At 41.0% G+C, this 27,379-nt stretch overlaps 1 protein-coding gene and 2 long non-coding RNA genes across 3 annotated transcripts in view; 1 reads left to right on the top strand and 2 right to left on the bottom strand.

Annotated features, from left to right (window-relative positions):
- Window positions 1–27,379, bottom strand: part of LOC144986974 (uncharacterized) — a 239,984-nt gene that overhangs the window by 168,093 nt on the left and 44,512 nt on the right. The gene's annotated exons all lie outside the window — the stretch shown is intronic.
- Window positions 5,121–24,758, top strand: LOC144988359 (uncharacterized). The gene is made up of 6 exons (XR_013652240.1): window positions 5,121–11,111; window positions 11,194–11,298; window positions 11,371–11,460; window positions 21,858–21,995; window positions 22,078–22,182; window positions 22,255–24,758. It is a non-coding gene; the product is annotated as an uncharacterized LOC144988359 (long non-coding RNA).
- On the bottom strand, window positions 21,974–25,830 carry LOC144988540 (uncharacterized). The gene is made up of 3 exons (XR_013652470.1): window positions 25,179–25,830; window positions 22,263–22,532; window positions 21,974–22,107 (listed from the first exon to the last, which is right to left on the bottom strand). It is a non-coding gene; the product is annotated as an uncharacterized LOC144988540 (long non-coding RNA).

The raw sequence follows: 27,379 nt of genomic DNA, 5'->3' as shown, positions 1-27,379 counted from the left end.
ATAAGATAAAGATACTTTATTTATCCCAGCTTGGGAAATTCAGTTGTTGCAGCGTCGGCTCAAGATACAAACTTACACACAATAGATGACAGAGAACCAGAACAATCAATCGTTCTAAAAAGGGGAGGGGACCGGCAGAAACCTTGAGTTTAGGGAATAAAACCTGCTCCCGACCAGGTTAGGTTCACAGCATAAGTAACCATGGACACTGACTCCGAGTATAAGTTACCTCTCTTTCAGAAACGGGTTTGACTTACTCTGCTTTCTCTGGTTTAACAAACCTCCCATTCTGAAACGGAAAACCCAGGGATTCCCTGATTTCAGGGTTAATGCACTCAGAGTTTACACTTAACCTCCTTTCTGAAACAGGCCCCAGGTCAGGCTGGAAACAGCCTGGAGATGTTGTTCATCCATCACAGGGTTTGGTCCAAAGCTCCAGTGCAGCCTCTCACATCCTCCACCTTCCTCTTTGAGGCAGCAGAAGCTCCTCCTCTTCTTCAGCTGGATGATGCTGTCCTCCACCTGCAGCTGGACCTGGATGTTCTCTCAGACCATGTGGCCTCATGGATCAGAAGGTTGAGGGTTCAAGTCCCTTCATGGTTGAAGTCAGACAGAAAAAGAGTTTGGTTTGGATCCTTTCTTGTCTTTCTGTTCTCATTGAGTCTCTTCTAGTTCCAGGTCTGGTTCAAATAGTGGAATCATCCAAAAGGATGAAAACAGTCCTCCAAGCAGACGTCAGATTGAAAAGCTCATCAAAGAACACATCCAACTAGCCAATCAGCAAAGCACTGACAAGCTGGACTTGTGCTCTCCTTCAGTGAAGAACCTCCTCCTGCTGCTCCTCCATCTTTAGCTCTGACTTTGGAAGTCTTAGCTCCTCCTCCTCACCATCACTGTGACTGTTGACGTCTTCCAACTCCTCCAGAAAGCTGTTTTCTGATGAAGCTCTAACATCTCCTCCCTGTTGCTGCTTTCAGTCCAAACTCACTCTGTTCATGTCAATTCACTCCAGAGAAAATCCTTTTTCTGGGAAGAATTTGCTCCAAGTTTTCCTCCAACTAAGAATCTGCAAACCCAGATGAGAACTCCCAGCAGGAAAAGAATTCATCTGCAGGAAACTAGAAAAAGGCCTTTTTGTGGGAGGAAACCATTCCAGATCTTTACAAACACCAGAAATCCCAACTTTTCCTCCACTTAGCCTGAGTTTGGGTTCCAGGAAGCGGTGTGTGTTCAAGCTCCGCCCCCAGCAGCATCTCATGAAGCCCCTCCTCCAACATGAGGCCGCTGGGGAATTCTGACTGAACCTTTACATTTCAACAGAAATTTAAGCTAAAAACAGGAAAAAAACTCTCTTCATGTTTGAAAACAATCAAACACTCAAACAGGAAGAGAAAACAACGTTTGTCAGGAAATCAACAGATTTGATTGATTGTAAATCTTCTTCCTGTCGGAGTTTGATGAATGGAAGTAGAATCTGTAGAAAGTCAGTTGATGTTTTCCATTTCAGTAAATGAAGGTTTGATCTGCAGATTTCCTGATGACTTTCTGACTGGGATCCAGACCTGATCTAGACGTGACTCATGAGGAAGCAAACAGCACAGAAACTGCTCTGAATGTTCCCTTTTCTTCACTTTCTGTCTGACTTCAACCATGAAGGGACTTGAACCCTCAACCTTCTGATCCATGAGGCCACATGGTCTGAGAGAACATCCAGGTCCAGCTGCAGGTGGAGGACAGCATCATCCAGCCGTCACAGACTGGGGGCGGAGCCTGGAGATGACTGCTGAAGGTCAGAGGGCGGAGCTTCATCAGGATGAAGGTGCTGCTTGGATTCTGCTTTGATGTCCGTCTGTTCTCAGTCCCTTCATGGCTGCTGCTCAGAGCTGTTTCTGGATGTTTCTGGAGAATTCATGTCTTTACTGATCCAAATGTGGGATTTCTGTTTTTCTTTGGACTTTTCTTTATTTAAGGCTTTTAGCTTTTGGAACTTTCTTTGTTTCTATGCTTTAACTTCCAAACGGGTTTATCTAAGACAATCTGATTGTTTTTCATTTGACTCTCTAGGAACTTTCTGTTTCATCTTTGAGGATTTGGACTTTTGTAAGACTTTTAGCTGCAGTTTCATCCTTTGAACCAGATGGATCTGAATCTAGAGTCAAAGATTCTAAGGAAATCATGGATTCACAGACATTTGATTGAATTTCTGTCTGGATCAGAAACCAACAGCAGACATTTCAAGCCGTCATCTGTTCCTAATGTTCATTCCCCGCCATCATTGAAAGCTTTTGGAATAGTCCCTAAAGCCAGCGATCGGGCCGCTTTGGAGCATGAACTCATCACTCGGTGTCACGGTGGCAGAGAGATGACAGATCCCAAATCTGAGGCTGAAATGATCACGTCCTACCAGCTACACTCTGGATTTGGGACCAAAAACCTTTGAAGATGTTGGAGCATTGTTGGAGAATAGACTGACAACATTTGTTTGGAAGAAAGATTGACCTTTGACCCCTCCCTCATGTGTTCCACATCCAGCTGCAGACACACCACTACAGCTCACATTCCACTTCTGATCCAGCAGTTAGAACCAGAGCCTGCATTTGTTTGGTCCTCCCTTTGACCTGGACACTGGTTGCCATGGCGACCTGCACACTCACCAAGCTGGAACTTAGAAGAAGAAAAAGAGACCAAAATGATTGATAAAGCAGGTTTTCCAGGGAAATCCCACAAAGTGTTTTCCAAGCTAGAACTAAGAATATCCAGCATGCATTTGGAAAAACTCATTAGCTTCTTGTGGAAAATGATGAGTCATTGTAAAAGCATTCTATGAATGCTCAGAAAACTTCCTCTAAGGTTGTGGTTGTTTGGAGAAGTCCTCCTCTTCAAAGAAGTTCTCCTGACCATCTTCAAAGCCACTTTCTGCTTTTTCAAACACTACTGTTCAACAAAAACTTGGTTTCTGCCACAAAACCAACCTTAGACACTGAAACAGAATGAATCCAATGCAGAAATGTGTTGACACCTTTAATTCAAAGCTTCAATCAGTTTGAATCTCATGAAGAACATTTCAAAAATCCACATTTGGATCAGGCGTCTTCATCAGAGCACAACTCATGTTTCCAGGACTGTGACTCACCAATAGATCCTCATTTCCTTTACACAATCTGTTTCCATCATTTGGATTTTTCATGAAAACTTGAGTTAGAAAAGAATTGTTGCCCCAAAATGTCCAGTTTGAATAGTCTACAGTTTGTTGTGTTTGGTTGCTAGGTAACAGGGTCTTTAATGTCTCTGATGTCATGGTGGCTTTCAGAGTTGAACTCCTGAATATGACGGTAAACATTTGGATTGAACAAAAATGGGATTGAAGCTCATGCTAAATCCTGATCTCAATGCTGAAAAAACCTCCTCCTAGATTCTGGTTGTTTGGAGAAGTCCTCCTCTTCCAAGAATTCCTGAAAAAAGCCCTCATTTCTCCTGACCATCTTCAAAGCCACTTTCTGCTTTAGTTTAGTCCAAACTTGCTTTATGCTGACAACATTTACAGCTTGAATCCATCTGAAGAATCCAAGGAAACAAACCAATCTAAGTCTGCATTCATGCCACTTCAGAACCAACAAAGCATGTTTCCAGGACGCTGACTTACCAATAGAACTTGGGATTTCCTTTGCAGAATCCTTCTCCGTGTGTTTTCCTTTGTTTTTCTCCCCAAAACCTAAAGCAGAGATTTTTGCTGAGCTGCAGAACAAACGTCTGACTGCTTTAACCGCCGTTGATGGTTTGTTGTGTTTCCCTCTATAGCTGCTATGGTCTTGCTATGGTTGCTAGGTAACGCTGTCTTTGATGATGATGACGTCAGAGTGGCCTCTAGAATGGACTTTTTTCTTGTGGAACCAGGAGCTGTAACCTTTAGGGCACTAGGACCCAGAAAGAGGTCCAGGCAGTGACGGTGTTCAGTGACGGACTGCGCAGCCGCACTTCCTCCAAACGCCACTATTCATCCAGCGCGTGGAGCGCCAGAGTCCAAACGGGCTTAAGGCGCTTTGATAAAGCGCTCTGGAATCCAGCTATGGTGTGCTAAACGTCAGGTCCAGAACGGAAGATGCCATCAATGAAGTCTGTCTGTCAGAAGCAGTCCAACGCTGATGGGGTTTAGCTTGTGGAGGATTTGAATGTTCATTTGCTCTCAGGTTGGTTCTGTGCTGGAAGCCCCAACCCTCAGTTCAGTCAAGTTAGAAAGATGCTAACCAGCTGTTCCCTCTGTCACCATGGAAACACGGAACGCTTTAAAGTCGGACAGGATTTCCACGGAGCGGACTTCTAGAAGTGGAGGATAAATACTCCAAGATGAATTCATCAGACATGAATCAAACAGTCTTTTCTACATAGAACAGAATGAAATCCACTGTGTTTTAGCAGCGTCTGTAGCATCACAGAGACGGTGTCCAAAGTATTCTTGGTGAGGGCTAAATACAGAAAAATGAGCAAAGGTCTGGGCCTCAAACAAGAGGTGACATATTGACACATGATTACTGTGTATTTGTAACTCACCTATAATGTGAAGAACATTGCTCTCAGTGGGAGCAGTGATGCTGATCTGTGCCACATAAAACAAGCGCACATCAAAATGAAACATTCACTCAGACAATGAAACCTCATTCCAACCAGGCAGTTCAGAACGGGTTTATTGAGCAGCTGAAGCCAGCAGATCTTTACATACGTAGCTGTTAGTGTGGTTGACTGGCAGAGTGCACGATTTTGTAGATTATAAAGAGTCGACTGTTTTATCAGAAAAGTAGACCAAAAAAAGGGCTTATGGGTGACCAACGAGGACAATTTTAACATTAAACACACACCATTTAAAAAGCTTCATTCTACAATTACACTCTGTGACAAAATATGCAGCTATGAACAAAAGAAATTCCAAAAATCAAACAGGTTCTTTTTTACATAAAGGGAATACTTTTTCACAGTTCAGAATTCATTTTCTTCACCTTTTAGGTTCACTCTATTTCTGTGAAGCATGCAAACATGGCCTTGCAAACAGCATCCTAGTAGGTGTCAGACGGAGACGGCTCATAGGAGCTTCCTTTACTTCCTAAGCCTGTGCCCTTTGCTCCTGATGAAGCCTGTGAGGAGACGTGAAGGCCATCATTAGGAGAGACAGGCATGCAGCAACCCCTCGTGTAACGCTGCTAGTAACACGAGGAAAATAGTGAAGGAGGCCTGGATGGACGGCGTGTGTTGACTCACCGCGATGGGAAAAAACTGTTGTTGAGCTTGCAGGCTAGCTGCCATTTGCTTGAATTTCTGTGCTCGTTCGGCACCTGTGTACGAAGCGTAGCTGCTCTGATGCTTGGTCTCATAGTGCCGACAGACATTATACTCTTTCATCACGGCAACATCTTCAGTGCTAATCAAACAGACAGACTGTCCGTTGATTTCCTTAAAGAAATATTCATTTTCCCACCGTGTTTGAAATCTTCTACACTCACTTGCAATCTTGCGTTTCTTCGGTGCTGCCATTCCTTTTTTTTTTTTTTTTATAACTTGTCCTGTCCAACAGCTGGGCAGACAGATGAGAGCTGAAGGCCTCTTGTGTTGGACATATTTTACTTTTACAACGGGGGTTATGAATCTTCTGACAAACCACAGGTATGTGACCGGTACAGGATGTTCCCAGCCTTTGCCCAGCAGTAGCTGGGACAGGCTCCAGCAACCCCAGCACCCCGAAAGGCATACGGCGAGTTGAGAAAATGGATGGGTGGAAGTTCAGGACAAGAATGCTCAGATCAAACCTCTATATTGGATTTGCACTCCACCCGCTGACGAGTCACTGCACACGTCACGTGCCCAAAGCTGTGTTTCTGATTGGCTGACGCGACATGACGACCTCCCAAAAGTTCAGATTTTTCAGAATGCTGCGTCTGTCGCTCAAAACCTCTGAGTGTGTCTGTACATTCGCATTTGGTATGAAAGTAATGGGGGAATCAAACGATGGAGGACAAACTGTACAGTTCAATTTTATATCAAGTATTGCCGTATTCCATAACCTATTCCACTTTAGAGCACAAAGCTGCTTTTCTCAGTTACAGAATCTACATAAATTACATAAATTAACAGGAATGGTTGAAAAGTTAATGCAAAGATCGTCAATGCTGGGTATTGGGCTACAATGTGCATTCAGGATGCCACAGAAAATATAACACTCCTCTATTTTGATTATCCCTCTATCTGTTTGTGCTTTGTAAGACAAAATTCCAGTGTTAGGGCTCCTCCTAAGCTCTAACGGATGGTGAGTAATGTTTACAAGGCTGTAAACATAACATCAAAGCTGGCACTTTGACAGAAACTGATCAAGGTCTCCTTACAAAGAAGGATCTCTGCCACTGGTGCCAGAAAGCCATATCGCTGTTTCTGGGAAAACTAAAGTCATCAAATGAAGTCTTTACAGTACTCATAGAGGACAAAAAGAATAAAACATATAAATGTAACATCAAATAAATCCGTGAAGCAAGGAAATCAGAACAACTGACCAAGGCAAAAATGTCCTTTAGCTTATTCTTTTTACATTTATGCTCACAAGGCTTAAATGCTTTTTTAGCCATGCTCATCAAATTTAAAAACGTTATGACGTAATATACAGCTTTACATCACTGTGTCTTCTGATGACCTTTTAGATATAAAGTGGTGGATGGCAGAAAACTTCCTGCAGCTCAACCAGGACAAAAGTGACATTTTCATCATCGGTTCTGAAAGCAAGAGAGAATGTATTTAACACATCTTCAGAATTTTATACCATGTGAGAAACCTGGGTTTACTTTTTGACTCTATCTTAATTTTTGTTCCACACATCAAAATATCATTAAGACAGGATTTTATCATCTTAAAACCGTTGCCAGAATCCGCCCATTCCTCTCTCTTGCCAGCACATAGGTGCTAATGTTTGCTGTTTTCTTTAGTCGTTTAGATTATTGTAATGCTCTGCTCTCTGGTTTACCCAAAAAGTCTATCTCAAATTTAAAACTTCTAACTCGGTGGCACGAGTTCTGACCAGGACCAGGGGGCGGGAACACATTTGGGTGTAATTTCGCTGCATTTGCTCCCTGTGTGTTTCAGAATTAATTTTAAGATTCTTTTATTGTCTTGTAAATGTTTTTACAAGACTACTTACTTAGTTAATTTATCTTCTTTTAAAGTTTGAGCCCTGAAGTCCTGCAGTGCTGGCCTTTTAGTTGTCCCTAAGGTGAGGACCAAAACTTATGGTGAGGCTTCGTTCTGCCATTACGGTCCTGGTCTGTGGAACAGCCTGCCAGAGAACCTCAGAGCCGCAGAGACTGTTAAAAGTTTTTAACCTTTGTGCTATCCTATGCACTTTAACCTTGGGACAGTGCGCTAAACCTTTTTTGTAAATGGCGTTTACTTATATAGTGCTTTCTAACCTCTTTCGAAGGCCCAAAGCGCTTTACAGTCACAGACCCATACACCCAGTCACACACACATTCACACACTGGTGGCGGCTCCGCTGCCGAACACTGGCGCCAACCTCCCACCAGTGGGGTTCAGTGTCTTGCCTAAGGACACTTCAACACATGGGCGTGCAAGGCCAGAATCGAACCTGCATCTTACGATCATGGGTCGCCGCCCTACCGCTGCACCACGGCCGCCCCATTTTTCTTTCAATGATTTGTGATCTTCACTGGTGTGAAGATATATTGGCTCTTGTGTTTTTTGCTGCAAACTTTTTTCCTAAAAAGGAAATTAGTTTTATTGTCTTTCAGCGTTCCAGTTCTTTCATCACCCCACATGACAATAGCCCAGATCATATCCACTGCATGAAAACTTGGAAAGAATTAGCTGTAAGGATAAAAAAGCTGAAGCTTATTAAAATGTTCCTAAAATGCTCAAGATCAGCTATCTGGTTTGGCAGTTGTAAGCATAAACCGTAGCTGAGAAACTAACATATGAGGATTTGATTGATGACTTTACCCATAAAAGAGCAAGACGGACACATTTTTAGTGTCTACTAGGAAAAACAGACCAAGTTAATAGTGTAATTCAATTGTATTCATATAGCCCAATATTACAGCAATAGTTGTCTCAATGGGCTTTAGGCTTAAAGCTGCACTAGTGGTTTATAGTTTTTTTTAATCTTATAATGAAGGGCATTTGAAACCTTAAGCCAACATGTGTGATGTCATCCTTGTAAGAGTTTTTGTTACTTTTAACATTTTTTCATAACAGTCCTATAAGCTGTATGACATTCTACTGGCAATTGATGATGGAGACTATGTCGTCCTGGTTCTGCTGGATCTAACAGCAGCATTTGACACTGTAGACCACAGTATTTTGATATCCAGGCTCCAGAACTCTGTGGGGATCCAAGGTACAGCACTGGACTGGTTTAAATCTTACCTGGCAGAAAGAACCATGTGTGTCAGCTTGGGTGGTTTTGAATCTACCACAACTCAGGTTTCTTATGGGGTTACACAAGGATCGGTTCTAGGGCCACTTTTGTTCTCTCTGTATCTGTTACCCTTAGGGTCAATCTTGAGGAAGCACGGCATTTCTTTTCAGTTGTACGCAGATGACAGCCAGATCTATCTGCCGTTACAAAAAGATGATCTATCCATGAAGCAGCTCCTCTCATGTCTTCAGGACATTGAGGACTGGTTGGTCCTTAGCCAACATGTGTGATGTCATCCTTGTAAGAGTTTTTGTTACTTTGAACATTTTTACATAACAGTCCTACACACTGTAAGAATTTACAAGCGTCAAGTTGCATTTTTTTTATCATTTTATTTTTTAAATATTTGAATAATAAAGTAAAGTTTCTTGGTCATAATTGGGGAGTACCACTGGTTTGGCTCAACTCCAGGGCATCATCTGTGCCAGAACCGCCACTGATGTTGTCCTACATGAGATCCTATGAGTTATTGTTACTTTGACATTTTTTTACCCCTAAAAAATTATGTACAATCTAAAATGACCTACAAGCTAAAATGTCCTAAAACCTAAAATTGACTTTTTATGTATATAGCTCTGATGCTATATACCAGATGGAACTGAGTGCAGCATATGTGCCCCAACCCCAAATTTTTTTACTGAAAGACTGCGTCCCTTGTTCTTCCCCCTCTGATTGGAGAGGGTCTTCTTGGGGGGATGTGGCATCCACCTTCTTTGACTCCTTTTGGTTTTCAATACATCGGTCAGGCTCATTGATCTGCCCCTGCATCCTCACAAGTTTGCGTTTCAGCACAGCTATCTTTTTTTTCTGACATAAAATTGTCTTCCGTTTTAGTTTATTCTTGGAAGACAATATCTTATTTTGTTTTACAAGTCTGTCATTCTGAATTGTCAGCAGTTTATTTTCCAAGCTTTTGATGTGTTCTTGAGAGGTACTACTCTGGTCCTTAGTCATTTGCTGTTGACAGGTTAGCTGTGCTGGAAAGTTTTCTATTTCTTGTCTTAATTTAGAAATAGTGTCACCTCTGTTGATGCAGTCTGTACTTTCATCTGGAGAATTTGGTGAACATTTGTTTACAATTTTCGCCACAAGTTCTCTTCCATCTTTAAACTGATTATTGAGTAACATAATCATTTCTCGAATATGCTCCATTTTGACCCTCAACATTTTGAGCAGATTTGCTTCAGTCATATCTTCGCTCATTGTTGGGGGGTCCTTCCCATCGTCACTCCTGTCTTCTTTCCCAGCCACATTCACTGATTCTGAACAGTGTGCCATCCTTCCAGTTTAAAACCTCTCTGCCTTCTGCCTTTAACCTTAGTTCTATTTGTTCTTTCTTGTCTCAGCCACAAAAACAAATAATGATGTCGTTTGATGTCATCAAACATGAAACTTTAACATCATGATGATGTTTAATGTCATCAATACATTTGACTTTATTATGATGATGTATGATGTCATCAAACATTTAACTTTATTATGATGATGTTTGATCTCATCAATACATTTGATAGCAGCATTGTGATGATGTATGATGTCATCAATACATTTGATAGCAGCATTGTGATGATGTATGATGCATTAAAAAAATGATTTAAGACCCTCTTTCATGTAACAAAATTAAATTATGTTTGTTTTATTTAAACATATTTATTTTAAAATAATGTATCTACATTTAATTGCCCTAACAGAAAATGTATTAATAGTTTCACCTATAAACTCCAGTAATCCAAAATAAATGAGTTCAAGTAAAGGGCATGCTGTGCGCTTGTTCAATGCTGTTTTCCTGTTTCTCTTTATTTAGTCTTTTATAGTATCTTCTGTTGTTTTACGGCCACAATTTTTCACCTATTTTAACCATTCAACTGTTGGTGAAGGACTTCTTTGAGATCATTGACTCTTTTAATCTAGTTCAGTGTGTGTCTGGAGCCACTCATGAAAAAGGACATATACTGGATCTTATGGATTGCCTGTTTTTTACATGGAGATCTGTGACTTGGCTACTTTAGACCATATGCCTGTGGTGTTTGAAGCTGAACTTTTTCGTGCGGCAGTTAAATCTAACGCTCCTCTTTCCCTTTTATCTGTCTGATAACATGGCAACTGTTTTCCTTTTATGGACTAAACTCACTGAAGCTGAATTTTGATACTCCACATATGTTTACATTGTTTTCACTTTACCAGAAGTAGACTTTTCTCCTCATTCTTTGATTTCTGTCTGTTTTTCTTGATGCTTCATGTTTCCTGAAGTGTAGAAACAGGAAGTTTGTTGTTTCTTTGTCAAAGTGACTGAATGGAAATGTTGCTGCTGCAGCTCCATGTCTCCACCTGGTGGAGGGAGAGCAGAAGTGCAGCAGCTGATGGCAGCTTCCTCTGCCTCCCACTGCTGTCTGACTGCATTCAACTGAACCTGAGAGGAAACACAAGAGAAGAGCCAATCAGTGGAGGAGCAGCTGATCTGTTGGTGAAGGAGGATCAGAGCTGATGATGAGGAGGGTTTCCTCTGCAGGTGAAGGAGGAAGGTGTGTGTGAGCTGATGTGGATCCAGTGAATCCAGCAGCATGGATCAGTGGGAGGAACCCCAGGAGGGAGCCCCTCCCTCTAGAAGCAGAGATGGTAACCAAGACAACAAGAGCAAAGTTCAGAGGTGAGATGAACATCTCCAACTGTCCATGATCTTCTCCATGTCAGAGCTCAGGACTCACACCAGCAACCTTCATTCTTCACAGGAACCAACCTGGATCTGGACCTGGATCCAGCTGGGGGTCCAACAGGAGGGACAAATCAAAGAAATATAATCATGAATTCAAAGCCATCCATTCAGGAGTGGAACAGTAAGCATTTGTCAGACTTAAAGTAGCATAGCAGAGCTCAGCACTCACACCAGCAACCTTCATTCTACACAGGAACCAACCTGGATCCATCTGTGGGTCCTTCAGGAGTGACATGTCAAAGAGTTGGATTCCTGACTTCAAAGCCATCCATCCAGTGGAACAGTGAGTGTTTGTCAGAGTTTTTGGAGGCTGGATTCTAGTTCAGATGATCAACAGTTTTCAGATGAAGGACTTGAGGTCTGGTTCAGTTCTGGATCTCTCTGATCAGACTCACTTGGAGCATCATGTGTGTGATGAGATCTTTTCAGTTGAGTCTTCTGAGAGTCTCTGAGAGACATCAGAGATGTTGGCTGAAATGACAGAAATGAATCTTAACATGTTTTCTGACTTGAAAAAATGTTTGGATCAGGAAGGACAAAGTTCAGTCAAATATTTTAATTGAAGTCTTTCATATAGTTAATCTTAAAATTAACAACAGAAAATACAAAATATTGATGCATAATTATTCATGTTCATTAGAACTTATTTTGTATCTCATTAACCAACTCAAATATTAACTTCTTCACTTTCATCTGGTCTAAATGAGATTCAATAATCCAGTTGACTGTAACTCTGATTCATCTGTGAGTCAGAATGAATGCAGGTTTACTAATATATTCATCCATAATACTACCATATTTATAGTACAGTGTAGAAGTTTGGGGAAATACTTATAAAACAAATCTACAGTGTTTATATGTCTAACAAAAAAAAGCTGTTTGAATAGTTCATGGAGTGGATTATGGGTCACATACAAGCGCTCCGTTTTTAAAGTTGGGTTTATTGAAATTATGGAATCTAGTGAAACTGAAAACAGCTCTCGTCATGTACAAAGCCAGATACAACTTACTTCCAATAAACTTACAGCAAATGTTCAAAGACAGAGATGGGAGTTACAATCTAAGAAAAAAATGAATTTCAAAAAAGCAGTGCATTCGAACAACAAAAAAGAAAATGTGTTTATCTAATTGTGGTGTGGATTTATGGAATGGGTTGGATGAAGGTTTAAAACAAACCAAAATTTTACATGTGTTCAAAAAAACCTACAAGAAGTCACTAATAGAACTTTATAAGGCCAGAAATGATTAATAAAACAAAAAATGTCACTTTAGAATATTTGAATCTAGAGTCAAAGATTCTAAGGAAATCATGGATTCACAGACATTTGATTGAATTTCTGTCTGGATCAGAAACCAACAGCAGACATTTCAAGCCGTCATCTGTTCCTAATGTTCATTCCCCGCCATCATTGAAAGCTTTTGGAATAGTCCCTAAAGCCAGCGATCGGGCCGCTTTGGAGCATGAACTCATCACTCGGTGTCACGGTGGCAGAGAGATGACAGATCCCAAATCTGAGGCTGAAATGATCACGTCCTACCAGCTCCACTCTGGATTTGGGACCAAAAACCTTTGAAGATGTTGGAGCATTGTTGGAGAATAGACTGACAACATTTGTTTGGAAGAAAGATTGACCTTTGACCCCTCCCTCATGTGTTCCACATCCAGCTGCAGACACACCACTACAGCTCACATTCCACTTCTGATCCAGCAGTTAGAACCAGAGCCTGCATTTGCAGCAGGTTCCAACCCACTGACCACTGATCCACACAGGGGGACGTCCTAAGGGGCGGAGTCAGCCACTGGAGAGAGCAAAAAGGAGAAATGGGGGTCACTCTGGGCCTCCCTGTGTCTGGACCTTCAGAGGAGCCCCAGTGCTGGTCTGTGCTTGGATTTGTTTTAGACTTGTTCAGAGTCAAATGCACGTTTTAAGGGGAGGAGGATTATTTTGTTGTTGCTGTTTTTGTTCCTATTCTTACAATCCACTATATGTCCCGTGTTGAATTCTACTATTAAAATGTGGGAAACAAATGTTTATCAAATCCAAATCAATCCAAAAGCCTGGAGACTGGATGGCCGTGGTCCTCCCTTTGACCTGGACACTGGTTGCCATGGCGACCTGCACACTCACCAAGCTGGAACTTAGAAGAAGAAAAAGAGACCAAAATGATTGATAAAGCAGGTTTTCCAGGGAAATCCCACAAAGTGCTTTCCAAGCTAGAACTAAGAATATCCAGCATGCATTTGGAAAAACTCATTAGCTTCTTGTGGAAAATGATGAGTCATTGTAAAAGCATTCTATGAATGCTCAGAAAACTTCCTCTAAGGTTGTGGTTGTTTGGAGAAGTCCTCCTCTTCAAAGAAGTTCTCCTGACCATCTTCAAAGCCACTTTCTGCTTTTTCAAACGCTACTGTTCAACAAAAACTTGGTTTCTGCCACAAAACCAACCTGAGACACTGAAACAGAATGAATCCAATGCAGAAATGTGTTGACACCTTTAATTCAAAGCTTCAATCAGTTTGAATCTCATGAAGAACATTTCAAAAATCCACATTTGGATCAGGCGTCTTCATCAGAGCACAACTCATGTTTCCAGGACTGTGACTCACCAATAGATCCTCATTTCCTTTACACAATCTGTTTCCATCATTTGGATTTTTCATAAAAACTTGAGTTAGAAAAGAATTGTTGCCCCAAAATGTCCAGTTTGAATAGTCTACAGTTTGTTGTGTTTGGTTGCTAGGTAACAGGGTCTTTAATGTCTATGATGTCATGGTGGCTTTCAGAGTTGAACTCCTGAATATGACGGTAAACATTTGGATTGAACAAAAATGGGATTGAAGCTCATGCTAAATCCTGATCTCAATGCTGAAAAAACCTCCTCCTAGATTCTGGTTGTTTGGAGAAGTCCTCCTCTTCCAAGAATTCCTGAAAAAAGCCCTCATTTCTCCTGACCATCTTCAAAGCCACTTTCTGCTTTAGTTTAGTCCAAACTTGCTTTATGCTGACAACATTTACAGCTTGAATCCATCTGAAGAATCCAAGGAAACAATCCAATCTAAGTCTGCATTCATGCCACTTCAGAACCAACAAAGCATGTTTCCAGGACGCTGACTTACCAATAGAACTTGGGATTTCCTTTGCAGAATCCTTCTCCGTGTGTTTTCCTTTGTTTTTCTCCCCAAAACCTAAAGCAGAGATTTTTGCTGATCTGCAGAACAAACGTCTGACTGCTTTAACCGCCGTTGATGGTTTGTTGTGTTTCCCTCTATAGCTGCTATGGTCTTGGTATGGTTGCTAGGTAACGCTGTCTTTGATGATGATGACGTCAGAGTGGCCTCTAGAATGGACTTTTTTCTTGTGGAACCAGGAGCTGTAACCTTTAGGGCACTAGGACCCAGAAAGAGGTCCAGGCAGTGACGGTGTTCAGTGACGGACTGCGCAGCCGCACTTCCTCCAAACGCCACTATTCATCAGCGCGTGGAGCGCCAGAGTCCAAACGGGCTTAAGGCGCTTTGATAAAGCGCTCTGGAATCCAGCTATGGTGTGCTAAACGTCAGGTCCAGAACGGAAGATGCCATCAATGAAGTCTGTCTGTCAGAAGCAGTCCAACGCTGATGGGGTTTAGCTTGTGGAGGATTTGAATGTTCATTTGCTCTCAGGTTGGTTCTGTGCTGGAAGCCCCAACCCTCAGTTCAGTCAAGTTAGAAAGATGCTAACCAGCTGTTCCCTCTGTCACCATGGAAACACAGACCGCTTTAAAGTCGGACAGGATTTTCACGGAGCGGACTTCTAGACGTGGAGGATAAATACTCCAAGATGAATTCATCAGACATGAATCAAACAGTCTTTTCTACATAGAACAGAATGAAATCCACTGTGTTTTAGCAGCGTCTGTAGCATCACAGAGACGGTGTCCAAAGTATTCTTGGTGAGGGCTAAATACAGAAAAATGAGCAAAGGTCTGGGCCTCAAACAAGAGGTGACATATTGACACATGATTACTGTGTATTTCTAACTCACCTATAATGTGAAGAACATTGCTCTCAGTGGGAGCAGTGATGCTGATCTGTGCCACATAAAACAAGCGCACGTCAAAATGAAACATTCACTCAGACAATGAAACCTCATTCCAACCAGGCAGTTCAGAACGGGTTTATTGAGCAGCTGAAGCCAGCAGATCTTTACATACGTAGCTGTTAGTGTGGTTGACTGGCAGAGTGCACGATTTTGTAGTTAATAAAGAGTTGACTGTTTTCTCAGAAAAGTAGACCAAAAAAGGGCTTATGGGTGACCAACGAGGACAATTTTAACATTAAACACACACCATTTAAAAAGCTTCATTTTACAATTACACTCTGTGACAAAATATGCAGCTATGAACAAAAGAAATTCCAAAAACAAAACAAGTTTTTTTTATATAAAGGGGAATACTTTTTCACAGTTCAGAATGCATTTTCTTCACCTTTTAGGTTCACTCTATGTGAAGCGTGCAAACATGGCCTTGCAAACAGCATCATTGTAGGTGTCAGACGGAGACGGCTCATAGGAGCTTCCTTTACTTCCTAAGCCTGTTGCTCCTTATGAAGCCTGTGGGGAGACGTGAAGGCCATCATTAGGAGAGACAAGCATGCAGCAACCCCTCGTGTAACGCTGCTAATAACACAAGGAAAATAGTTAAGGAGGCCTGGATGGACGGCGTGTGTTGACTCACCGCGATGGGAAAGAAACTGTTGTTGAGCTTGCAGGCTAGCTGCCATTTGCTTGAATTTCTGTGCTCGTTCAGCACCTGTGTACGAAGCGTAGCTGCTCTGATGCTTGGTCTCATAGTGCCGATGGACATTATAATCTTTCATCACGGCAACATCTTCAGTGCTAATCAAACAGACACACTTTCCATTGATTTCCTTAAAGAAATATTCATTTTCCCACCGTGTTTGAAATCTTCTACACTCACTTGCTATCTTGCGTTTCTTCGGTGCTGCCATTTTTTTTTTTTTTTTATAACTTGTCCTGTCCAACAGCTGGGCAGACAGATGAGAGCTGAAGGCCTCTTGTGTTGGACATATTTTACTTTTACAACAGGGGTTATGAATCTTCTGACAAACCACAGGTATGTGACCGGTACAGGATGTTCCCAGCCTTTGCCCAGCAGTAGCTGGGACAGGCTCCAGCAACCCCAGCACCCCGAAAGGCATACAGCGAGTTGAGAAAATGGATGGGTGGAAGTTCAGGACAAGAATGCTCAGATCAAACCTCTATATTGGATTTGCACTCCACCCGCTGACGAGTCCCTGCACACGTCACGTGCCCAAAGCTGTGTTTCTGATTGGCTGACGCGACATGGCGACCTTCCATAAATTCAGATTTTTCAGAATGCTGCGTCTGTCGCTCAAAACCTCTGAGTGTGTCTGTACATTCGCATTCGGTATGAAAGTAATGGGGGAATCAAATGATGGAGGACAAACTGTACAGTTCAATTTTATATCAAGTATTGCCGTATTCCATAACCTATTCCACTTTAGAGCACAAAGCTGCTTTTCTCAGTAACAGAATCTACATAAATTACATAAATTAACAGGAATGGTTGAAAAGTTAATGCAAAGATCATCAATACTGGGTATTGGGCTTAGGTGTTAAAGGGCTAAAATGTGCATTCAGGATGCCACAGAAAATATAACACTCCTCTATTTTGATGATCCCTTTATCTGTTTGTGCTTTGTAAGACAAAATTCCAGTGTTAGGGCACCTCCTAAGCTCTAACGGATGGTGAGTAATGTTTATAAGGCTGTAAACAAAACATCAAAGCTGGCACTTTGACAGAAACTGATCAAGGCCTCCTTACAAAGAAGGATCTCTGCCACTGGTGCCAGAAAGCCATATCGCTGTTTCTGGGAAAGCTAAAGTCATCAAATGAAGTCTTTACAGTACTCATAGAGGACAAAAAGAATAAAATATATAAATGTAACATCAAATAAATCCGTGAAGCAAGGAAATCAGAACAACTGACCAAGGCAAAAATGTCCTTTAGCTTATTCTTTTTACATTTATGTTTACAAGGCTTAAATGCTTTTTTAGCCATGCTCATCAAATTTAAAAACGTTATGACATAATATACAGCTTTACATCACTGTGTCTTCTGATGATCTTAGACTCTTTTAAAGTGCATTTTAGATATAAAGTGGTGGATGGCAGAAAACTTCCTGCAGCTCAACCAGGACAAAAGTGACATTTCCATCATCGGTTCTGAAAGCAAGAGAGAATCGATTTAACACATCTTCAGAATTTTATACCATGTGAGAAACCTGGGTTTACTTTTTGACTCTACTTTAATTTTTGTTCCACACATCAAAATATCATTAAGACAGGATTTTATCATCTTAAAACCGTTGCCAGAATCCGCCCATTCCTCTCTCTTGCCAGCACATAGGTGCTAATGTTTGCTGTTTTCTTTAGTCATTTAGATTATTGTAATGCCCTGCTCTCTGGTTTACCCAAAAAGTCTATCTCAAATTTAAAACTTCTAACTCGGTGGCAGGAGTTCTGACCAGGACCAGGGGGCGGGAACACATTTGGGTGTAATTTCGCTGCATTTGCTCCCTGTGTGTTTCAGAATTAATTTTAAGATTCTTTTATTGTCTTGTAAATGTTTTTACAAGACTACTTACTTAGTTAATTTATCTTCTTTTAAAGTTTGAGCCCTGAAGTCCTGCAGTGCTGGCCTTTTAGTTGTCCCTAAGGTGAGGACCAAAACTTAGGCTTCGTTCTGCCATTACGCTCCTGGCCTGTGGAACAGCCTGCCAGAGAACCTCTGAGCCGCAGAGACTGTAAAAAGTTTTTTAACCTTTGTGCTATCCTAGGCACTTTAACCTTGGGACAGTGCGCTAAACCTTTTTTGTAAATGGCGTTTACTTATATAGTGCTTTCTAACCTCTTTCGAAGGCCCAAAGCGCTTTACAGTCACAGACTCATTCACCCAGTCACACACACATTCACACACTGGTGGCGGCACCACTGCCAAACACTGGCGCCAACCTCCCACCAGAGGCAAGGTGGGGTTCAGTGTCTTGCCTAAGGACACTTCAGCACATGGGCGTGCAAGGCCAGAATCGAACCTGCATCTTACGATCATGGGTCAACCGCCCTACCGCTGCACCACGGCCGCCCCATTTTTCTTTCAATGATTTTTGATCTTCACTGGGTTGAAGATATATTGGCTCTTGTGTTTTTTTGCTGCAAACTTTTTCCCCAAAAAAAGAAATTAGTTTTATTGTCTTTCAGCGTTCCAGTTCTTTCATCACCCCACATGACAATAGCCCAGATCATATCCACTGCATGAAAACTTGGAAAGAATTAGCTGTAAGGATAAAAAAGCTGAAGCTTATTAAAATGTTCCTAAAATGCTCAAGATCAGCTATCTGGTTTGGCAGTTGTAAGCATAAACCGTAGCTGAGAAACTAACATATGAGGATTTGATTGATGACTTTACCCATAAAAGAGCAAGACGGACACATTTTTAGTGTCTACTAGGAAAAGCAGACCAAGTTAATAGTGTAATTCAATTGTATTCATATAGCCCAATATTACAGCAATAGTTGTCTCAATGGGCTTTAGGCTTAAAGCTGCACTAGTGGTTTATAGTTTTTTTTAATCTTATAATGAAGGGCATTTGAAACCTTAAGCCAAGATGTGTGATGTCATCCTTGTAAGAGTTTTTGTTACTTTTAACATTTTTTCATAACAGTCCTATAAGCTGTATGACATTCTACTGGCAATTGATGATGGAGACTATGTCGTCCTGGTTCTGCTGGATCTAACGGCAGCATTTGACACTGTAGACCACAGTATTTTGATATCCAGGCTCCAGAACTCTGTGGGGATCCAAGGTACAGCACTGGACTGGTTTAAATCTTACCTGGCAGAAAGAACCATGTGTGTCAGCTTGGGTGGTTTTGAATCTACCACAACTCAGGTTTCTTATGGGGTTCCACAAGGATCGGTTCTAGGGCCACTTTTGTTCTCTCTGTATCTGTTACCCTTAGGGTCAATCTTGAGGAAGCACGGCATTTCTTTTCACTTGTACGCAGATGACAGCCAGATCTATCTGCCGTTACAAAAAGATGATCTTTCCATGAAGCAGCTCCTCTCATGTCTTCAGGACATTAAGGACTGGTTGGTCCTTAGCCAACATGTGTGATGTCATCCTTGTAAGAGTTTTTGTTACTTTGAACATTTTTTCATAACAGTCCTACACACTGTAGGAATTTACAAGCCTCAAGTTGCATTTTTTTGATCATTTTATTTTTTAAATATTTGAATAATAAAGTAAAGTTTCTTGGTCATAATTGGGGGGGTACCGATGGGCGCTACTGGTCTGGCTCGCCCAGGGCATCATCTGTGCCAGAACCGCCACTGATGTTGTCCTACATGAGATCCTACGAGTTATTGTTACCTTGACATTTTTTTACCCCTAAAAAATTATGTACAATCTAAAATGACCTACAGGCTAAAATGTCCTAAACCTAAAATTGACTTAATATGTATATAGCTCTGATGCTATATACCAGATGGAACTGAGTGCAGCATATGTGCCCCAACCCCAAATGTTTTTACTGAAAGACTGCGTCCCTTGTTCTTCCCCCTCTGATTGGAGAGGGTCTTCTTGGGGGGATGTGGCATCCACCTTCTTTGACTCCTTTTGGTTTTCAATACATCGGTCAGGCTCATTGATCTGCCCCTGCATCCTCACAAGTTTGCGTTTCAGCACAGCTATCTTTTTTTTCTGACATAAAATTGTCTTCCGTTTTAGTTTATTCTTGGAAGACAATATCTTATTTTGTTTTACAAGTCTGTCATTCAGAATTGTCAGCAGTTTATTTTCCAAGCTTTTGATGTGTTCTTGAGAAGTACTACTCTGGTCCTTAGTCATTTGCTGTTGACAGGTTAGCTGTGCTGGCAAGTTTTCTATTTCTTGTCTTAATATAGAAATAGTGTCACTTCTGTTGATGCAGTCTGTACTTTCATCTGGAGAATTTGGTGAACATTTGTTTACAATTTTCGCCACAAGTTCTCTTTCATCTTTTATCTGATTATTGAGTAACATAATCATTTCTCGAATATGCTCCATTTTGACCCTCAACATTTTGAGCAGATTTGCTTCAGTCATATCTTCGCTCATTGTTGGGGGGTCCTTCCCATCGTCACTCCTGTCTTCTTTCCCAGCCACATTCACTGATTCTGAACAGTGTGCCATCCTTCCAGCTTAAAACCTCTCTGCCTTCTGCCTTTAACCTTAGTTCTATTTGTTCTTTCTTGTCTCAGCCACAAAAACAAATAATGATGTTGTTTGATGTCATCAAACATCAAACTTTAACATCATGATGATGTTTGATCTCATCAATACATTTGATAGCAGCATTGTGATGATGTATGATGTCATCAAACATTTAACTTCATTATGATGATGTTTGATCTCATCAATACATTTGATAGCAGCATTGTGATGATGTATGATGTCATCAATACATTTGACTTTATTATGATGATGTTTGATGTCATCAATACATTTGATAGCAGCATTGTGATGATGTATGATGTCATCAAACATTTAACTTTATTATGATGATGTTTGATCTCATCAATACATTTGATAGCAGCATTGTGATGATGTATGATGTCATCAAACATTTAACTTTATTATGATGATGTTTGATCTCATCAATACATTTGATAGCAGCATTGTGATGATGTATGATGCACTCAAAAATGATTTAAGCCCCTCTTTCATGTAACAAAATTAAATTATGTTTGTTTTATTTAAATATATTTATTTTAAAATAATGTATCTACATTTAATTGCCCTAACAGAAAATGTATTAATAGTTTCACCTATAAACTCCAGTAATCCAAAATAAATGAGTTCAAGTAAAGGGCATGCTGTGCGCTTGTTCAATGCTGTTTTCCTGTTTCTCTTTATTTAGTCTTTTATAGTATCTTCTGTTGTTTTACGGCTACAATTTTTCCCCTATTTTAACCATTCAACTGTTGGTGAAGGACTTCTTTGAGATCATTGACTCTTTTAATCTAGTTCAGTGTGTGTCTGGAGCCACTCATGAAAAAGGACATATACTGGATCTTATGGATTGCCTGTTTTTTACATGGAGATCTGTGACTTGGCTACTTTAGACCACATGCCTGTGGTGTTTGAAGCTGAACTTTTTCGTGCGGCAGTTAAATCTAACGCTCCTCTTTCCCTTTTTTTTGTCTGTTAACATTGCAACTGTTTTCCTTTTATGGACTAAACTCACTGAAGCTGAATTTTGATACTCCACATATGTTTACATTGTTTTCACTTCACCAGAAGTAGACTTTTCTCCTCATTCTTTGATTTCTGTTTTTCTTGATGCTTCATTTTTCCTGAAGTGTAGAAACAGGAAGTTTGTTGTTTCTGTGTCAAAGTGACTGAATGGAAATGTTGCTGCTGCAGCTCCATGTCTCCACCTGGTGGAGGGAGAGCAGAAGTGCAGCAGCTGATGGCAGCTTCCTCTGCCTCCCACTGCTGTCTGACTGCATTCACCTGAACCTGAGAGGAAACACAAGAGAAGAGCCAATCAGTGGAGGAGCAGCTGATCTGTTGGTGAAGGAGGATCAGAGCTGATGATGAGGAGGGTTTCCTCTGCAGGTGAAGGTGGAAGGTGTGTGTGAGCTGATGTGGATCCAGTGAATCCAGCAGCATGGATCAGTGGGAGGAACCCCAGGAGGGAGCCCCTCCCTCTAGAAGCAGAGATGGTAACCAAGACAACCAGAGCAAAGTTCAGAGGTGAGATGAACATCTCCAACTGTCCATGATCTTCTCCATGTCAGAGCTCAGGACTCACACCAGCAACCTTCATTCTTCACAGGAACCAACCTGGATCTGGACCTGGATCCAGCTGGGGGTCCAACAGGAGGGACAAATCAAAGAAATATAATCATGAATTCAAAGCCATCCATTCAGGAGTGGAACAGTAAGCATTTGTCAGACTTAAAGTAGCATAGCAGAGCTCAGCACTCACACCAGCAACCTTCATTCTACACAGGAACCAACCTGGATCCATCTGTGGGTCCTTCAGGAGTGACATGTCAAAGAGTTGGATTCCTGACTTCAAAGCCATCCATCCAGTGGAACAGTGAGTGTTTGTCAGAGTTTTTGGAGGCTGGATTCTAGTTCAGATGATCAACAGTTTTCAGATGAAGGACTTGAGGTCTGGTTCAGTTCTGGATCTCTCTGATCAGACTCACTTGGAGCATCATGTGTGTGATGAGATCTTTTCAGTTGAGTCTTCTGAGAGTCTCTGAGAGACATCAGAGATGTTGGCTGAAATGACAGAAATGAATCTTAACATGTTTTCTGACTTGAAAAAATGTTTGGATCAGGAAGGACAAAGTTCAGTCAAATATTTTAATTGAAGTCTTTCATATAGTTAATCTTAAAATTAACAACAGAAAATACAAAATATTGATGCATAATTATTCATGTTCATTAGAACTTATTTTGTATCTCATTAACCAACTCAAATATTAACTTCTTCACTTTCATCTGGTCTAAATGAGATTCAATAATCCAGTTGACTGTAACTCTGATTCATCTGTGAGTCAGAATGAATGCAGGTTTACTAATATATTCATCCATAATACTACCATATTTATAGTACAGTGTAGAAGTTTGGGGAAATACTTATAAAACAAATCTACAGTGTTTATATGTCTAACAAAAAAAAGCTGTTTGAATAGTTCATGGAGTGGATTATGGGTCACATACAAGCGCTCTGTTTTTAAAGTTGGGTTTATTGAAATTATGGAATCTAGTGAAACTGAAAACAGCTCTCGTCATGTACAAAGCCAGATACAACTTACTTCCAATAAACTTACAGCAAATGTTCAAAGACAGAGATGGGAGTTACAATCTAAGAAAAAAATGAATTTCAAAAAAGCAGTGCATTCGAACAACAAAAAAGAAAATGTGTTTATCTAATTGTGGTGTGGATTTATGGAATGGGTTGGATGAAGGTTTAAAACAAACCAAAATTTTACATGTGTTCAAAAAACCTACAAGAAGTCACTAATAGAACTTTATAAGGCCAGAAATGATTAATAAAACAAAAAATGTCACTTTAGAATATTTGAATCTAGAGTCAAAGATTCTAAGGAAATCATGGATTCACAGACATTTGATTGAATTTCTGTCTGGATCAGAAACCAACAGCAGACATTTCAAGCCGTCATCTGTTCCTAATGTTCATTCCCCGCCATCATTGAAAGCTTTTGGAATAGTCCCTAAAGCCAGCGATCGGGCCGCTTTGGAGCACGAACTCATCACTCGGTGTCACGGTGGCAGAGAGATGACAGATCCCAAATCTGAGGCTGAAATGATCACGTCCTACCAGCTCCACTCTGGATTTGGGACCAAAAACCTTTGAAGATGTTGGAGCATTGTTGGAGAATAGACTGACAACATTTGTTTGGAAGAAAGATTGACCTTTGACCCCTCCCTCATGTGTTCCACATCCAGCTGCAGACACACCACTACAGCTCACATTCCACTTCTGATCCAGCAGTTAGAACCAGAGCCTGCATTTGCAGCAGGTTCCAACCCACTGACCACTGATCCACACAGGGGGACGTCCTAAGGGGCGGAGTCAGCCACTGGAGAGAGCAAAAAGGAGAAATGGGGGTCACTCTGGGCCTCTCTGTGTCTGGACCTTCAGAGGAGCCCCAGCGCTGGTCTTTGCTTGGATTTGTTTTAGACTTGTTCAGAGTCAAATGCATGTTTTAAGGGGAGGAGGATTATTTTGTTGTTGCTGTTTTTGTTCCTATTCTTACAATCCACTATATGTCCCGTGTTGAATTCTACTATTAAAATGTGGGAAACAAATGTTTATCAAATCCAAATCAATCCAAAAGCCTGGAGACTGGATGGCCGTGGTCCTCCCTTTGACCTGGACAGTGGTTGCCATGGCGACCTGCACACTCACCAAGCTGGAACTTAGAAGAAGAAAAAGAGACCAAAATGATTGATAAAGCAGGTTTTCCAGGGAAATCCCACAAAGTGTTTTCCAAGCTAGAACTAAGAATATCCAGCATGCATTTGGAAAAACTCATTAGCTTCTTGTGGAAAATGATGAGTCATTGTAAAAGCATTCTATGAATGCTCAGAAAACTTCCTCTAAGGTTGTGGTTGTTTGGAGAAGTCCTCCTCTTCAAAGAAGTTCTCCTGACCATCTTCAAAGCCACTTTCTGCTTTTTCAAACGCTACTGTTCAACAAAAACTTGGTTTCTGCCACAAAACCAACCTTAGACACTGAAACAGAATGAATCCAATGCAGAAATGTGTTGACACCTTTAATTCAAAGCTTCAATCAGTTTGAATCTCATGAAGAACATTTCAAAAATCCACATTTGGATCAGGCGTCTTCATCAGAGCACAACTCATGTTTCCAGGACTGTGACTCACCAATAGATCCTCATTTCCTTTACACAATCTGTTTCCATCATTTGGATTTTTCATCAAAACTTGAGTTAGAAAAGAATTGTTGCCCCAAAATGTCCAGTTTGAATAGTCTCCAGTTTGTTGTGTTTGGTTGCTAGGTAACAGGGTCTTTAATGTCTATGATGTCATGGTGGCTTTCAGAGTTGAACTCCTGAATATGACGGTAAACATTTGGATTGAACAAAAATGGGATTGAAGCTCATGCTAAATCCTGATCTCAATGCTGAAAAAACCTCCTCCTAGATTCTGGTTGTTTGGAGAAGTCCTCCTCTTCCAAGAATTCCTGAAAAAAGCCCTCATTTCTCCTGACCATCTTCAAAGCCACTTTCTGCTTTAGTTTAGTCCAAACTTGCTTTATGCTGACAACATTTACAGCTTGAATCCATCTGAAGAATCCAAGGAAACAAACCAATCTAAGTCTGCATTCATGCCACTTCAGAACCAACAAAGCATGTTTCCAGGACGCTGACTTACCAATAGAACTTGGGATTTCCTTTGCAGAATCCTTCTCCGTGTGTTTTCCTTTGTTTTTCTCCCCAAAACCTAAAGCAGAGATTTTTGCTGAGCTGCAGAACAAACGTCTGACTGCTTTAACCGCCGTTGATGGTTTGTTGTGTTTCCCTCTATAGCTGCTATGGTCTTGGTATGGTTGCTAGGTAACGCTGTCTTTGATGATGATGACGTCAGAGTGGCCTCTAGAATGGACTTTTTTCTTGTGTAACCAGGAGCTGTAACCTTTAGGGCACTAGGACCCAGAAAGAGGTCCAGGCAGTGACGGTGTTCAGTGACGGACTGCGCAGCCGCACTTCCTCCAAACGCCACTATTCATCAGCGCGTGGAGCGCCAGAGTCCAAACGGGCTTAAGGCGCTTTGATAAAGCGCTCTGGAATCCAGCTATGGTGTGCTAAACGTCAGGTCCAGAACGGAAGATGCCATCAATGAAGTCTGTCTGTCAGCAGCAATCCAACGCTGATGGGGTTTAGCTTGTGGAGGATTTGAATGTTCATTTGCTCTCAGGTTGGTTCTGTGCTGGAAGCCCCAACCCTCAGTTCAGTCAAGTTAGAACAGTGTTTTTCAACCTTTATTGAGCCACGGCACACTTTAACCTTGACAAAAATCCCGCGGCACACCAGCATCCCAAAAAAAAAAAAAAAGCAGAAACTTTATACAGAATAGTCTGTTTTGATCTACAGCCCCCCCCCCCCCCCCCCCCCGGCAATCTGACGTGCATTTTTGTGATAATTGTGGCAGAAAAAGCAGGAAGTTGCAGATGTTTTCTAAAAGATGTAATAAAAGTTAAGTTACATACAAAACTGTATGTTCGTTGTGTTTTCAAGACGCTGTCCCTTTAAGCCAATGCATCATGGGTGTGAAAACTGCGAGAAAACGGCAGAAAGACTCGCGTCTCTGAGCTTCATGGTTTTGTTCACTTGTTCCACGGTCTGATACCGGATTCTGTGGAAAGCTATACCACTAAAGACGAGCTTTAGCTGGTGTTTTTGTCGGAACTGACTGAGTTATGAGCTAAATTGGAACAAGGAAGTGGAGACTTTAACCACTTCTGATTGGTCAGACTGATGACATGTGATTAAGCCTTCAAGAATGATTGGTGGAGACAGTTAAAGGGGCGGGACTTTTCCTTACACAGTTATAGCTGCAGCTATTTCGCGTTACCGTCATTCTTATCAAAATGTCTTTAATAGAATCAAATAAACACAAAGAAAAAAGTATTTTATGATCGTTTATATTCCTAACTACTCAGTGTTTTATCAGGACCTGTTTGGATGAACAAAGAGCTGATTTCCTGGAGATGGGAAATGTTTTTAGATCAGTTAATGAGGGCAATTTTCCACGGCACACTGGTTGAAAAACACTGAGTTAGAAAGATGCTAACCAGCTGTTCCCTCTGTCACCATGGAAACACGGACCGCTTTAAAGTCGGACAGGATTTTCACGGAGCGGACTTCTAGACGTGGAGGATAAATACTCCAAGATGAATTCATCAGACATGAATCAAACAGTCTTTTCTACATAGAACAGAATGAAATCCACTGTGTTTTAGCAGCGTCTGTAGCATCACAGAGACGGTGTTCCACCAAAAACTGGGACCTGTCACATGTTGTTTCCTGGTGACAGAGCTGCAGCTTTAATGTCAATGATATAAAAGAAGAAGAATCCAAAACATTGGACTGTTTTCATGTGATCACATGGAAGCAGAATTAGGAAATCTCTAGGAAATCTGCCCTTGTTTTGTCAGCATGTTTGAATTGGAGTTTACAGTTAGATGACAATAAAGACGTGTTCACACCAAGAAATTACTTTGATGCAGTTTTCTTCAAATGAATCAGAGAAAAGTTTAAAAAGTAAAACCTAAAAATATTTCTGTGGCCGGTAAAAGATATATATGTTGATAAAAATTAAATGTCGTCTCCTGTGTGGAGGTATTTCAGTTCATTAAAAACTGACATAAATGAGTAACGTTCACTGCAAACTGTGCAGAAGACATGTTCTTTCTAAAACTGGAAATAGCACCAACCTTTATTATCACCTGAAGCTGAGTCTCCATTTGATAATTCAATAATAAATAACATTTCATTTCCTCATTATAAAGCAACTTTATTGGAGTTTCATTTGTCATTGGTCTTTTTGAGCCAAAATTCTGAAGAAATCAAAAC

Source organism: Oryzias latipes, chromosome 2 (assembly GCF_053564925.1).
Source record: "Oryzias latipes strain Hd-rR chromosome 2, Olatipes_Hd-rR_3.1".
Classification (NCBI taxonomy): Eukaryota; Metazoa; Chordata; class Actinopteri; order Beloniformes; family Adrianichthyidae; genus Oryzias; species Oryzias latipes.
Note: the sequence above shows the minus strand (reverse complement) of the source record. Positions and strands in the feature narration are given on the sequence as shown.